This window comes from Neodiprion lecontei, chromosome 7 (genome assembly GCF_021901455.1).
Source record: "Neodiprion lecontei isolate iyNeoLeco1 chromosome 7, iyNeoLeco1.1, whole genome shotgun sequence".
NCBI classification, from domain to species: Eukaryota; Metazoa; Arthropoda; class Insecta; order Hymenoptera; family Diprionidae; genus Neodiprion; species Neodiprion lecontei.
The window spans coordinates 2,277,401-2,291,537 of NC_060266.1; the positions used below are offsets into that span (position 1 = coordinate 2,277,401).

Genomic DNA, 14,137 nt, shown 5'->3' on the forward strand with positions numbered 1-14,137 from the left:
AACGCTCTATTTCAGCTCTCTCGGTGTGCCTGCCTGCGTGCAGACGCAGGCTCAGGAGGGGCGAAATGCCCCCCGAAGAACAAAGAGTTCTCGGTCCTCCGCTGCTAAGGTGCAGGACCGGGATATGGGGTGTTTCTCGTCTCCGCTTATGGTGGTGCATATAAGATGGGTCCCGTACAATGCACACGCACCCTCGCCCCCACTCGAGTCGCTCAAGCAATCCGACCAGGGGTTACCGGAGGAAAGGAAGAGATTTTTGCGCAGGGTACCTACGTCTGCTCCGAAAAACATCCACCCTCGCACGATCCGTTCAATACTGCCCGGAGCGCGCTTCGCGATTCACCGCCACCTTCGGATCTTCGATTTAGTCAAACGATAACGACGACCACGACGACGACGATGATGATGGTCACGAGGAGACGAGCGTTGAAGATATATCAGAACGAGAGGAGAAGCTAAGGGATTCGGTATTTTTACAGATAATTGCGACGCCTGTTGAAGACGGTGAACGGAGATATAATCGGAAGAAGATGACGAAGAGGAAAGTGTCTTCGTGATTTCCTTTAAAATGATCCATTTTTCAGGTTAGGGAACGGCGAGTGTTACCACCGCGTCGAGGTGTTCTCCTTAACGAGATGTAGGTAGAGCGAAAAAAACTCCATTGAGAAGAAAGCGTGAACCTCGAAGTGAAAATCGATTTGCGTCCCTTTCAGTAAAGAGAAGAGAAATCTGAGAGGTTTGGCCGAACGTGTGAAAAGGGTTGGAAACGAAAGAGTAAGGAGATGAAGATTAGAGAAGGAGAAAGGAAGAAAAAAAAAAAAAAAGGTGGGCGGTGGGTGAAGAGAAGAGGTCTTCAGGATTCCCGCTTCCTTCTTCTCTGCTCCTTTGGTTCTCCGCTAGCGAGAACGACATGTCGAAAAAGTTTTCTACCAGAGTGTAAGATACGTACGAGAAGAGAATCTGAGTGAAACGAGTGAACGAAAAAAGCGGAGAGTAAGAAAAAAAATTCGGAAGGGTTGAGAACCGTCCGTAAGGTGGATACACCGGTGACACTCAATGATTCCTTGCGCGTTCTCGGGGCGGGTTGACTGAAGTGGGTAGTCGTTGGATGCGAGAGTGGTTACGGGAGAACGTCATCCGGAGGGGCGGTAGAGCGAGAAAGAGGGAAGGACGCTCTCCTTGGCGTCGGAGAAGCCGGGTCCGTCCCCGTGGTTTACCCCTTTCGCCCGTCCCGTCGCCGACCTGAGCCGTTCTCCCTTGGCCTGGCAGGCGGGTGGAAACACGGCATAACCTTATTCTTACACCACTTTGGCACAAGATGCGTACATAGAGGAGGGAGCACGCCGTTGGAGAGGAGAGGAGAGGAGAGGGGAGGAGAGTCAGACTCGCCTCGCGTTGTTAGAGTATGTAAATCGAGACGACGTCTCCCGTGCTGAAGAAGGAGGTAGACGCCGAGGAGACCAGAAAGACCAGAAAACGTCGAGGCTCGGTGAGCCAAAGTGGTTTTCGCGAAGACCCCTCGGCTCCCAAGGCCGCGGTAGGCATCGATTACTTCTTCTCCAAATCCGCGAGGTGGATTTAACAAGGCGCCAAGTCGCGCTCCCTTTTTCTCCTCTCTCTATCTCTCTCTCTCTCTCTCTCTCTCTCTCTCTCTCTTTATTCCCTCCTCGGAAAGAGAGCCGAAAAATTGATCGCACTAAAAGTCGAGTGGCGATGGATTAAAGGGCACCGGCGAGCACGAATTACGAATCGTTGGACGAGGTTCCGCGCGATGATCAACGGGCTTCGCCCCGGGGTAGTATGAAAAGAACTCTTCTTCACGCCGCGATGCCGTCAAGACCTGGACTATTGCTCGACACACCGGAGTGCTACTTATTCAAATACGCGACAAGAGACGCGAGCGTGAAAGCTAGGCATTTTCACGACTCTGTTACTTAGCTCCGGAGAAGAGATGAGACACTGCGCGGGTGTCTATTCTTCTTCCACTCGCCTTTCGTGTCTTGGATGGCGCGATTTGGACAATAGGTAACGATGGCGTGAAAACTACCCCGGATCCCCGGTAAACAGTACCGAGCTGACTCTGAACCCTCTTCCTTTCCTCGTCGGCTCTCTACTGTGCCCTGACAAAAGTACACAGAGGGAGAAGAAATACCCCGTTTTCTGACACGCGATGCGTTCAAGTTTCGCTATTTTATTACTCATCAAATGTTCCACGAATCAAAAATGCATCTTGCGATCTCGCAAATTTTCGTAATCGAAAAATAATGTGGGATGAGTTTTTTTTTTAATTCTGTGCGAAAATTTTACGCTCTATCGAGATCAAATGAAGGTTCCTTTTTAAGTCCTTTCGAATCGTTAAGAATCCCCGAAGCCTTGCGAAGTTCGATGTAATCATAGCATCTCGTATTGAAACCTTTCGAGACGTAATATTTTCCCGATACCTTACGAAGTGAAACATGAAATTTCACAAGTCTTGAACTACGTTGTAGCACGCTGAAATCTTCGCTGATGAAATACGAGATAAATTTGAAAAATTAGAGTCGGTCATTCAATTTGGGACGTTATTCAGTATTAGGGTGATTCATTTCTTACCTTTTTTTTCTAGGTGCCGATCAAAAACTTTGTGACAAGCACTGAAAAAAAATCGTTGTTAAGCCTGTAGGAGGTAGGAAAATATTTACAGGCCGACACCGATTATTGTAATATTTTTCATCCATTTTTATGTGTACACCTTACAGGCTTGTATACTCGTATATATATATTAGTTTATTTTTTTGTATCGCAGTCCAATTAATCGTTTACCAATCAACAGCAAACGGGTCCTAACAAATGCCGCAGTTGGCTGTTCTCGTCTTTTATCCGAAAGATAAAACTACTGTACTGATTCAGTACTGATTTTTATTAACAATAATTAATCGGACCACGATACTATAAGCCCGTAAGGTTTACACATAAGAATAATTTAAAAAATAATACAATAATTGGTAGCGATCTCAAAATATTTTTCTACTTCTTCCAGGTTTCACGACAATTTTTTTTCAGTATCAGTCACAAAGTTTTCGAGTGGTACCTGAAGAAAAAAAAAAGAAAACTAAAATTTAAAAAATGAACGATCCTAGGGTATATACGTACAGATTTTATTTAGTCTGTGTTAGAATTTTCAGGTGTTAACAAAGTTGAATAAAATCCTTTCCAATTCACGTACGTTTAGAATTGTTCAAGTAAGTTTGACGTCATCCTACCACGTATCTATCTTATAGCCTTATCCTGAGAAAGTGACAAAACGATAATCCCCGTCTTCCCACTGCCGAAATAGAATTCGAACAGGTATTTCCGCATCCGGAATCGAACGAACGTAATGTAAAAGTTGTACTTCTCACCGTGTCGAAGAGGCGACGCATGAGAGAACGATCGAGAAGGGGGACTAGCGATACCTGTGCGACTGTGCTCCACAGGCATCGGCATCGGCGTCGGCTGACAACGAGCTCGTTTATAGTTGGTTCCGGACGTCCGTTGTTTTGTTAAAATCACGCGCGTATATCCGAGTGTATCCCGGAGTATCGGCATGCGGCACAACGGGACTCACTCAAGCCCTGCTCCCGTTCCTGGGAGCTCCTCTCCAGGATGTGACAGTCCGCCAGGGGTTGTGCTCGAGTGGGCAGAGCGCGGACTCGGAAGCCGAAATGAAAGGCGAGTCCCGAGTTCCGGTTAATATCGGCGTACCTCGTAGTGGACGGACGTCATCGTCACGATCACTGATTGTTAAAATTCGCGGTGCCTTTCATTCGATTCCCCCTTCCAAGGGGAGCTCGGTATAAGGGAATCGGGAGAGAGGGAGAGAGGGAGAGGAGAAAGAAAGGGTTCTGAATCTTGCACACAATTTCATCGACCAGTAAATTACGCCGCGAGCCGCAAAGGGGATGACGATGGAAAGCAGGGAGAGTGTCATCGATTTTAAAATTGTCACATGAAAAACTCATCCACCCTTGGTGGATTCGATATTACATGTAATCACACCGAGCCTCGTTGCCGTCTTGGCGATTGCTGGGAACCCTTCGATATCTCATGAAGCGGGGATCAATTATACGAACAACGACGTGGACGAGCCATAAACGATAATCCCACGTCCGACGACGGCGGCGGTGCTGCCCGACTTTACAATCGTTTAGAATCTTCAACCGGCGAGCGTATCGGCCGGGGAGAATGACTGGCGAAGAACTGCGGAGTAGGTTATGAAATATTCATCAGAGACGCGAAGGCTTCTGCAACAATTTCAACCCACCCCGTGTGTATGCATTTTCCATTGTTTACGATGAAAACTTGGCGCAACTCGCACGGTGCACACGAATCGCAAGAAAAAAAATCGCCGCATCGTTGGAGCCATCAAAACTGTGCAACGATATTTTTTATTTTATTTTTTTTTATACCATTTTCTCTATCCATATTTGTCAAGTCTTTAATGTCTTATTTGGATATATTTATTGAGGTCGGTGTACCTGAGAGTCGATATTACTGGCTGTAAAACGAGGCAGTAAAATCTACTTCTTGCGTCTATGAAACGAAATGATCAACTTCTCACATATTTGTTTCCTACTCTACTGGCACTTCCCCACGTTATTTCACCGCTTGCCAAAGAACATTACGGTAGATTTTATTACCCTCGACGTTGCTACACTACACTTCCACATTTTCTGCAAGTTTTGTTGAAAACAAAAAAAAAAAAAAAAAAAACAAGTACAAAAATAAAATCAAAGTAAACTTGTTGAGCGGTTATCGCTGATACCGACTACCCGAATTCCCGAACAAGAGTGACTTGGCACCAAGGGGGAGAAGGGGAGAGGGCGTTGCGTAATCGTGGACTTCCGGTGCAAGCGTGCTCGAGATTTTGCGGTGAATCTGGGGCGCGAGTTCAAGACGAGAATTAAAATTCCCTTGAGAAGAGTGAAAGAGCGACAAAGAGAGAGAGAGAGAGAGAGAGAGAGAGAGAGAGAGAAAAAAAAGAGAAAGGAAGCAGAGGTGTTAAAAAAAAGTTCCGGTTCCCCCTGCGCGAGTCGCTTACCCGAAGCTTCCGGTTGACTCCCGCACTATTACAATTATCATACACAAACGCGGATCTCGTGATACGATTCATTCTTTTCGTGTGTAGTAAGAACGCTCGAATGGCTGGCGTACAGCTATTACACGGTAGTAGGTGGGCGACGTGTATAATAAGTTCGACGCACTCGTGCCGGGGATAAAGAAGAGAGACAAAAAAGACGAAAAAAAAAAAAAAAAAATGGGAGAGAGAGAGAAAAAAGGCGCAAGCATCAGCGGAAAAAAATCTCAGATCCGGAATATGTACAGTGCGTTGACAATGGCCACGGAAGGAGACACACCTGGACGACTTCGAAACGCGCGAGGGGGCGGCAGCTCGAACGGCGGAAAGTGTTGTCCGAGAGTATCGAGACGGGGAATCGGTCGCTTCCAGCCTTCGACAAAACTTTTACAACCCTAAGAGAACGAGTGGCCCCGAGTAGTGGTCAGTGGACCTCGTCTCCTGGGAGGACCGCGATTGTTCCGCAGTAGAGTTCCGTGTATAACCATACTCGAATTATAATGTCTTTACCATCGTTGATTATATCCGGTGTTGGGTGTCATCGGTAGGAATTATCTTCACCCGATTCCATTCCGGCTTGATGAATGATTTTTCGTCAATTAGAGGGGATTACAGACAACGATTATCGCATGTAAGTCTAATTTGAGTAATTACCAGCTGCCTTGATTAATAACGATGAAAGTAACGAGTCGAGGAACATTTTCTCTGTATTCGACTTACCATTTCGTAGAACACTCGGAACGACACCAAGTTAACTCGACCGCACAGCAACTTGAGGCTAATTTTTACTTCTCGTCAACTCCTTCCAGTCAGATCTGAAACGAAATTATAAACTTGTTGAGTATGAAACGATTTTAACCAGTCGATTGACGGTCGTCGCTGTCGTAACATCAGCGTACGATACATGATTGCAGGAGTATAATTGTATCAATTTTTGTCCCGAAGTATCATTTTCGAGAAACTTAATCACCGAGACCATAACGCGTATGCCTACCGAGAATTCGATTCAATAATGGATTGTAAACACGAGGAGGTTACCACCAAGCTGGTGGAGGAGTCGATACTTGGTTGGGTTTTCGAGTGTGACTCCCCGATTCGTTTGGAATGAAAAAAGGAAGGAAGAAGAAGTGAAAAAAGAAAAAAAAAGTCGAGGTGTATACACGCGACATCAATTTTCCATAATACCGCGTCGCTCGTTATTGACATTAACGTCAGTGTATTTGTTACACCCGGCGAGGTTCCTAATTTTCTTTTAATCGCAGTAACTTTGTAATTTAAATTTACAGAAAGGTATTCCAAGGTCGTTAGTGCCTACCTACAACGACGGCATCAATCCATCCATCTATCAATCCATTCGAGACACCTTAAATCGAGAATCCCGAGTATCCGGGTGGACGGACGGATACAAGCCGTGGCTTTTTGGGGGTAGCTCGGGGGTGACGGAGAGGCGAGAAGGCGTCACTTAAAACGCCCGAAAGGATATTTAAGGGCGGTACGTGAGAGGGGATCGGGGGTGGTTAGTCACAGAGACAGATGCCATTTGTCTTCGCGCGGCACTTTGCCTGTCACAGTACAAACATGTTATTACCAACGATCAGCATCGGCGAACCGACTCGCCTTGGATTTACGGACAATGATCGCCCCCGCGGCGATGCCCCGATATATCCGCTTAATCGGGGCCGAATCGACCGGCTCCTAAGATTACCCGGAAGTGGTGATTACGGAACAACGCCGAGGGACGCCGGGCGCGAACTTAGCCCGAGAAAACCGCATTCGGGGTGACGACGAGGTTGCGACACCCAGTAGAGGCCGCCGATGCTCGACGCCCAGGCCACGGGCTCGGAACGCGTATCCGGGGGTCGGGTTAGTTCTCAGGGCTATCATCACGCTGCGGCCGGAAGGTTCACTTAGGCACGTCTTGAGTTACTCGTCGTCCCTCTCGGCCCCCCGGCCCGCCTCTCGTTCCAAGGTTGCGCCGATGCCGGGCGACACCGCCGGAACACTTGTTGAGGCCTCGCGAGTCCCGCGGGTTGTTTCCACCCGATCTCCGGATCATTGCGACGAATGTACGCGACGCGCCCGATCCGAACGTCGTCGTCGGCCCAGGATGCGATCGGACCCTCTCGGTACTTCGGTCCCGATTCCGTTCCTGCGCCTCCCGTCCGCCTCGACGAGTATTTGCATCGCGCAAACACTAGACACCGGCCTCCCCGACTGACGTTGATTGAAGGAATGAGGGAAACCGTCGACCCGACTCGAGTGATCCAGCCCCCCGATTACACTTATCCCAGTAACGGAACAGTTTTTACTGCTTCTCTTTCGTTTTTACCCTGCGCCGCGGTGAAGATTCGATTGGCACACTTTGACAGTTCCGCGAAAATTTCTGTGAAGGTCGACGCGGTCGTCGGAACAAAGTTGCGACTGTCGAGTGTCCCAGGAATTTGTAATTAACCCTTTCGGACACAGAAGCCGCTATAGTAGGACTTTTGATTTTTTCTTTTCTTTTTTTTTTATACTCCATGCATATATCTGGATTTTCTTGCATTATCGGATAAAAACGTAGTTGAACTTTGGAAGGATCAGAATTTTTTGCGAATCTATGATTGTTTGATATTGTTATAAATAAACACATGCGGGAAAAAAACAACGTATTTTCGTGAACGTAATTCGTTAGCTGAGAAATGTTGCAAAATAAATAGGAGACGTATAATTGGACTTTCGTGGAAAAAAAAACAAAACCGAATTGCATGACTAAAAGGGTTAATCTCGAAGCGTATACGCATCACGGTCCAGTTGATGATGGCTTATTTTTCGACGTAAAGATACCTTGGAGAGGTCATTTCCGGAGAGAATACTTAATGGTTATCTTCTCACGGAGTGTAATGTGTAACAGTGGCTTTTCTCGAATAATAATTATATCCACACGAGAATGATCGTGGTTCTTGATTACTAATTTTGCGCATCGGGCGAGCCGCGAGTACAGAGGCTGGTTTCATTTCCGGAAGCGTTGCTTAAGCAAGTCAATTCGGTTAACCAGCTCAATTCGCGTGAAAAAAGGAGGACGGTAAAAAAAAAAGCACGAGAAACGAGATCAGCATCAGAGTTGACAAAACAAACTTGACGCGTTTATACACATAATAGTATATGTATATAGTGATAATTTGCATGAGAAGCATCATCTCGGTTTATATATAGTAGGTACGTATACCACGCCGAGAGCGGTTTTCGGTGACGCGGAATCGCCGCGTTTGCGTTTAATCCACGTCAATGCGGAGTGAAACGTTTGTTCCCAAGTGTCGCCGGGCGCGGTTAATCCAATTGAGTCAATTCGGGTTAACTTAAAGTCGTCTAAACAGCTTGTTTAGGGCGCGCTAACACACACACACACACACACGCACACAGTCACAAACACACTCAGGCAAGCTATTACCGCCCCAACAGCGCGATATTCCGAGTACGTCGAAGCCACAATCATCCGATCATAGCATCGTAATGGTACCAGAGGAGCATTTCACCTGCGCTTGACTCCAGCAGGCTGGTTTTGCGAGAATGGCTCCCCCATCTCGCGGCATTAAAATCCAATCTTCCAATTCCTCGACTCTGTCACCGTCGTCGTCGTCGTCGTCGTTGTCGATTGCTTTTAATAGCTTCGACCTTTCGACCTCTGGGACATAGAATCCTATACCGAAAATCGTCGTCGTCGTCGTCGGAAGAGGAGGAGAAGGAATTGGTAAGAGAGAAGAGAACGCTTTTCGGCGAACGATCGTCGTCTCTGTCTACGTTCGTTTTAGCGTTAGGTATATATAGGCGCGCATGTGCGTCGCCAGATCAGACGGGTCGTCATCGGAAGTCACCTTCCTCATTATCATACCACCGGCCACTCACTCACTCACTCACTCTCCGGCACAGCCTTCATCCTGTGTCCTAGTCACTTGCGCGAGGCGATTGCCGGGTGCCCAATCCAAGGCGTTCGCGGCCGGCATCAGAGCCACGGCGACCCGGCTCTCCTGTCCCGTAGCTGAGCGCCCCTGGGATAGGGGACAAGACGCAAGTCCATTACGGTCAATCACTGCCTGATTGGCTTCAATGATCGGACGAGCACTGGACCTCCTGCTGCACGTACCCACATCTGCCGCCCGGCGTAGCCGCACATCAGGAAGCGGCAGCGCCCGAGGCTCGATGAAAACGTCTTCTGGAAGTCGCGACGTCGCCCGCAATAAGCCGCATAGACGTGCAGTCAGGGTGAACCTTGGCAATTGAACGCAATTAGAGGACGCGATTTCTCCACTACCATCGTCCAGGTCTCGGGGATGTAATAATCTGACTAGGATGTCGCTCTGGCTCGCGGCCACGATACCCAACCAAGGATAATATCCCGTCTCGTAATCCAACGGCGCAACACCGATGATGCCAATATGCTGCCGGTATGCCCGACGCCCAACCGCCTGCCAAGAAGGAAACGCCTGATGCCAAGGGGGGCGAAACGCCGCGACGATTCCTCCTCGGGGTGCTCGGATAGGTAACCGTCTTTGGGTTTTAAGACGTTGGGCCCGTCAACCGTCCCCCTTCCTTTCAAGACGCGCTGCCGTTTAAATTCAATGGGTTCGACCTTAAGAAGCCATCGGCGTCCGTTACGCCTCGCTCACATCGTCAAGGCAGCTGGCACGCGCTCCTCAAGAAAACCGGCCGTTCGCTTCTTCGGCTACCGGGTCGACTGTTGAGGATCTTAAAGCCGAGGGGCCGAGCTCTACCTGGCCCTTTAAACCCCTCAGTTACCCGGCCGAGGAACCACCTGAACAAGACGACTCGAGGGGCCCCCTCGCGACTCGCAGCCAAGGGTGTCGAACGCTGAGGATCCTTGGGCTCAAAATTTCCATCAAAAGAGCGTTGAAATCCTCGGCACCGATCTCTCTCTCTCTCTCTCTCTCTCTCTCCGATGTTTTGACAGTGCGGATGAAACGCGATCAAAGAGGAGTTCACGTCGCTTCGTTTCATCTCGAACTCGCGGGGCAACTTTGAACCGATCATTTTCTCACCCTACGCCTTTGAGGGCAAGGACCGTTGAACTAACCGAGTTTCTTAGCAGTGGCTCTAGCGAGAAATAGAAAGAGATGAAATTAGTCTCCGATGATTTTTTTTTTTGCACCCTTCGAACGGCGTCAGGTCATCGGTATTATACAGACGTCTTTTCCCACAGACCGAGAAGTCATGAGAATAAATTCTCCAGAAATGTATTTACAGACACAATCGGCAAAGGAAGCCCCGATCAACTCGAACGAAAACTTAGACTTCGGTAGTCCTAGATTTAGTTTTTAGTTTCAAGTTTATTACTGCATAAGCTGTATTACTTGTAGAAAATTGTATCATTTTTGTTTTGGTCTCTCGTATTGTTTTCGAACGTTGTAACGTAACACCTAACTCTAGTGATTCTGCAATTATCTGCGTTCCACATAAACATTGAAATCACACCTTGGAAATTCGAATTATAAAACATCGTTGAACAGCTCGTAAATAACCCATATTATCCATACAACGAGCCGAGCCTACGCGTGGGTGTGAGCTGGGCGACTAGACGCATTTGGCACAGTGCCAATGAATTAAAATGATTTGAATGCGGCACATAATAATAAAACAGAGTAGTTGATAGAGCGGGATTCCCCGGTCGGTCGGTCGGCAGCTCGGTCAGTACATTAACGCGATTAACCGCCAATTAATAACGCATCAATTGACACCGGTCAACTTGTTGCATATCGGGGTTGTGCGTCGGTAGTAATGCGTGTGTCTGCATCTGTGGTGCTATAGGTACTGCGGTTGCATTTCAGAGTGTGGTAGTTTCATCGGTACCTCTACCTACCCACCTACCTGTCCTCGACGCACCGCGTCCTAACCAACATCCACTGTGCGTAATTGTTGCCGCGCGGCTAACAATCAGCTGTTGATCGTTGAGGGTGGAGGGTGGAGGGTAGCAGGAACGGCGATTCCACGTGATCGTGGAGGACATGGACTGATGCCCCCGCGCCGGTTCCCATACCTGCACCCCCTGCGAACGACGCATCGACCACATGACACCTACGGGGGGTACAAGCGGATAAAATGCCGATGGAACGCCATGTGGGGTGCGTCGGCAGCAGGCGGGGGTCGACATGTGCGCTTGCACCGCGTACACGACGGGCTCGTAATTGCTCCGTGGCGTCCATCTCGGCGTTACCTGCATGAACGGCAACCCTCCCCCCATGGTCATAACCGATCGCGTGAGTTCCAAGTTCCGGTATCAGCCGTGCCTGCGACCGGGGCTGGAATTCGTGCGATCTTCCCATAACCTTTACGCTGGGTGAGGTTTTTTCACGCGTACCTACACTGACGATCGTTCTGACGTTGGAGGCTCGTGTAACGTCGACCCAATTACCTAATTAGAAACGACGTTAACCAGAAAACCAGCCGGTCCCTCCAACTCTCCCAGCAATTAATTCCAAGATACTCGCTCGTAAGATGTAAACGCTGCAAAGCGAACTCGACATCCACGTTTGCAGCTCTAAGCGCGCAATTCGTTTTAATGAACTCTGCTTCGGGGATCCGGATGATCCTGATCATCGTTACAGTCTCTGAACTCGAGACGAGGAAAGAGCTGGACTGTTCAACTTATCTGGTTGGTAACTTCGACGGACCCATGACGCATAGGCCGCTCCCTGTAATGATGCCGATTTCCTCCTCTGGTGAAAACCGAGCGGGTTATCTGTACGGTATTATTCATCTGACTGGCCGACTCAAAGTAGCAGCTCAGGCATAACCAGAAGACAATAAATAAATGCGGCATCGTTTCTGTTCGGGACTCTATTTTTTATTCTTTTTTTAAAACTTTTTTGTCGTTTCTCTCCGGCTCGTTCTGCACGATGCAGAACAACAACAGAACCGCGCATACATACGGATAATGACGAGAACACCTAGTTTTCTCTGTACCTTCCTCTCTGCTCGTCCGTCCGTGGCGTCGCGTCGACTCGCGTCGCGTCGTTCGTAGGCGGCAACGAAGTCTGCAGATATCGGAGTCTACCGGACGCAGAACTGCGGGTGGCTGGAGTCCGAATCGGCCGCGGTAATTACCCACCTTCACATTTACTTCCGACTGCGTCGCTGTAACGCAGGCTAGAGAGGGAAGGAGGAATAGGTTCGGTTCCCGAGGCCGCTTCCGGTGTCACCCTGCACACCTTTTGTCTCGAGCATGGGAGCGCTCGGGACCCCCTCGAAGCCGAACCCCACCCACGTCCACGGCCAAGTGAACCGGCCAGCCTTATCTGGCAACGAAATTTTTCCCTCGAGCCATATGCCGCCTTTCGTCATCGAGGTGGACACATGCTCTGTATCGCGATAACGTCACCTGCTGGCCCAGTGGCATCGATGCTCTTCGGCACAGTACCGAGGAGTAATCGATTATATCGGTGTGAAACGATGCGCCGTTTGGCGTCTCGTGGTCTCTATCTGATCTCGTCAAGAATACACCGGCTGCCTGATCTTCCCGACTGTATCGAAGGTTTCTGGTCCGCGCGGTGGTTCTTTCGTAGCGTTGGTCTCCTCGCGAAGGGGACTGGCAGGTGGTGGAGCTCAGCTGTGCACCTTGGAAAGAAGCTTCGATCCGAGGCGGGAAAGTCTGCCGGAGTGAGTCTTTGAATGGGCGGTTGCCGCGATACGATAAAACCGCAAGAGTTGGTCGGTTAGTTAGTTAGTTAGTTGGCTTGTGCGGTGAGAACGATGGGTATCTAATCGCGGTGGCAAGTTGCCATGGTTGGTGCGAATATGTGCGTCGCGGGAATTGAAAGTAGCCTCAAATATGTGAGCTGCAGACTTCGATGGATATAATGCGCGTGATCGGGTCGCGCGTTAAAGAGGAGATACAGAGAGAGAGAGAGAGAGAGGGGGGGGGGGAGGAGGAAGGAGAGGGGAGGAGATAAGCCATGCAGTGAGGTGGTACCGTTGTAAACAGAAAAATTAAAGAACGTACGGGGAGTAGAGTAGATAGGAAAAAAAGAAGAAAAGAGGAATCCGCGCGATATTAAAGCCGCAGCTTTTACCCGCTGCGTACTCTACGATTTGCGTGAATCATTGATGTTGCACTGGCAGTGTTACTGAGTGTTCAGGTGCAGATGCCAACCCTTGAGGTTTGACCGCGAGACCCCCCGCAAAGTCTGAGCTGCTCGAGGACGACCGCACACGAGACTATCAATTATTTTTTTCTTTCGCAAACTATCGATCCTACTTGTACGATTCTGTAACGTCTGGGTGCATGGCAGTCGAGTTGACTGCAATAGAAACTTGTCTGGATAAACTTCGAACAAAGATCGCTGCGGGCGGAGCAAATTTCTTACGGTCTTGACGCATGTGTAAAGAGGGTGGATATCTACTGCATGATGTAGGGACTTTTGTATTTGCATTATCGGTACTATTCGATCTCGATTAATGAAAGGTGAATTATTTTCTACCTGTTTCAGACGGATCTGGATAAGCCAAATAGAGAAAAAAACGGGAGTAGATTTAGGGATAAGGGAAAGGGTGAGCTGCGGGGCGAACTAGCCCTCTGGCGTGCTTCGCAAGGATGCAGCTCTCAGGCGGGAGCAGGAGAAGCCGAAAGATAAGAGCGACACCTCCCGCCCGGTTCACGACTTCGTCAACGAGAAAAACAGCGATCATCCCGATCGGGTCGAATCATCAAGAGTCGACAACATTAACGATACGACAAAAAGTTCCAAAACACCACCAGCTGCAAGCGTCGACCCCCCGCCGCAAGGAAAAGTGGGGAAAGAAATAGGGGGACGACGCAGGGAGCCGGGTACCCAGGGGTCGACGTCGCGAGCAGGTGCGAGGAAGAGACGAGGAACAGGCCTCGATTCGGCGGCAGCGGCAGCAGCAGCAGCAGCAGGAGGAGAGAGGAGGCGGAGAAGGGAAGCGAAGTCGTCGTCAGAGGAGGGGGGTGGAGAAAAAGGCGGCGGCGTCGGCGGCGGCGGCGGCGGCGGCGTGAAGCAGGGGGAAGGAGAAGGAGAAGAAGGAGGAGAA

General features: G+C 49.2%; 2 long non-coding RNA genes across 2 annotated transcripts in view; one reads left to right on the forward strand and one right to left on the reverse strand.

Annotated features, from left to right (window-relative positions):
• Positions 1-14,128, forward strand: part of LOC107220764 — a 66,089-nt gene extending 51,961 nt beyond the window's left edge. Inside the window, exon 4 of the long non-coding RNA XR_001525611.2 lies at positions 13,576-14,128. This is a non-coding gene — a long non-coding RNA (uncharacterized LOC107220764). The remainder of the gene's footprint in view (positions 1-13,575) is intronic.
• Positions 1-14,137, reverse strand: part of LOC124295276 — a 214,209-nt gene that overhangs the window by 80,978 nt on the left and 119,094 nt on the right. Inside the window, exon 4 of the long non-coding RNA XR_006905174.1 lies at positions 5,816-5,910. This is a non-coding gene — a long non-coding RNA (uncharacterized LOC124295276). The remainder of the gene's footprint in view (positions 1-5,815; positions 5,911-14,137) is intronic.